This window comes from Triticum dicoccoides, chromosome 4A (assembly GCF_002162155.2).
Source record: "Triticum dicoccoides isolate Atlit2015 ecotype Zavitan chromosome 4A, WEW_v2.0, whole genome shotgun sequence".
NCBI classification, from domain to species: Eukaryota; Viridiplantae; Streptophyta; class Magnoliopsida; order Poales; family Poaceae; genus Triticum; species Triticum dicoccoides.
The window spans coordinates 615,221,272-615,223,337 of NC_041386.1; positions in this window are offsets into that span (position 1 = coordinate 615,221,272).

The window sequence follows — 2,066 nt, forward strand, 5'->3', positions numbered from 1 at the left end:
CCTCCACCCTTGTGACCTCCTCGGAAACTTCTTGGAGTAGGGTCCAAGTCTCCTGGATCACGTTCGGTGAGAAGATCACATTCCCGAAGGTTTCATTCCGTTTGGACTCCGTTTGATATTCTGTTTCCTCGAAATACTGAAATAGGCAAAAAACAACAATTCTGGGCTGGGCCTCCGGTTAATAGGTTAGTCCCAAAAATAATATAAAAGTGGAAAATAAAGCCCAATATAGTCCAAAACAGTAGATAAAATAGCATGGAGCAATCAAAAATTATAAATACGTTGGAGACGTATCAGGCATCCCCAAGCTTAATTCCTGCTCGTCCTCGAGTAGGTAAATGATAAAAAGAGAATTTTTGATGCGGAGTGATACTTTGGCATAATTTCAATGTAAATCTTCTTAATCATGGTATGAATATTCAGATCCGAAAGGTTCAAGACAAAAGTTCATATTGACATAAAAATGATAATACTTCAAGCATACTAATCAAACAATTATGTCATCTCAAAATAACATGGCCAAAGGAAGTTCATCCCTACAAAATCATATAGTTAGGCTATGCTTCATTTTCCTCACACAAAGATGTTTCCAACTTCTATACCCCCGATGACAAGCCAAGCAATTGTTTCATACTCAAATAAATCTCAAACTTTTTCAACCTTCACGCAATACATGAGTGCGAGCCATGGACATAGCACTATGGGTGGTATAGAATATGATGATGGGGATTGTGTGGAGAAGACAAAAAAGGAGAAAGTCTCACATCAACGAGGCTAATCAATGAGCTATTGAGATGCCCATCAATTGATGTTAATGCAAGGAGTAGGGATTGCCATGCAACGGATGCACTAGAGCAAAGAATGCTCAACAAAAGAAAACTAGTGGGTGTGCATGCAACTTGCTTGCTCATGAAGACCTAGGGCATTTTGAGGAAGCCCATTGTTGGAATATACAAGCCAAGTTCTATAATGAAAAATTCCCACTAGTATGAACAAGACAAATTATGAGACTCACTATATGAAAATCATGGTGCTACTTTGAAGCACAATATATGAGACTCACTACATGAAGAACAAGGTGCTACTTTGAAGCACAAGTGTGGAAAAAGAGATAGTAGCATTGCCCTTTTTATTTTCTCTTTTTTTGGGCCTTTTTTTTCTTTTTGGCCTTTCTCCCTTTTTTTGATTGCGCAATGCTCTAATAATGATGATCATCACACTTCTATTGGTTACAACATAATGATTACAACTCGATACTAGAACAAGATATGACTCTATATGAATGCCTCCAGCGGTGTACCGGGATGGTGCAATGAATCAAGAGTGACATGTATGAAAAATAATGCATGGTGGCTTTGCCACAAATACGATGTCAACTACAAGATCATGCAATGGCAATATGACAAAAGTAAAGCACGGGTTTTGTCAACAATACAATACCCCATCTTGTTATCCTCAATGGCAACAATACAATACGTGCCTTGCAACTCTTTCTGTCACTGAGTAAGGACACCGCAAGATTGAACCCAAAGCTAAGCACTTCTCCCATTGCAAGAACTACCAATCTAGTTGGCCAAACCAAACGGATAATTCGAAGAGACTTGCAAAGATAACTCAATCATACATAAAAGAATTCAGAGAAGATTCAAATATTATTCATAGATAAGTTGGATCATAAACCCACAATTCATCGGTCTCAACAAACACACCGCAAAAAGAAGATTACATCGAATAGATCTCCACGAGAGAGGGGGAGAACATTGTATTGAGATCCAAAAAGAGAGAAGAAGCCATCTAGCTACTAGCTATGGACCCGAAGGTCTGAAGTAAACTACTCACACTTCATCGGAAGGGCTATGGTGTTGATGTAGAAGCCCTCCGTGATGGATGCCCTCTCCGGCGGAGCTCCGGAACAGGCCGCAAGATGGGATCTCGTGGATATAGGAAGTTGCGGCAGTGGAATTAGGTTTTTGGCTCCGTCTTTGGTCTAATGGGGGTACGTAGGTATATATAGGAGGAAGGAGCACGTCGGTGGAGCTCCGAGGGGCCCACGAGGCAGGGGGCGC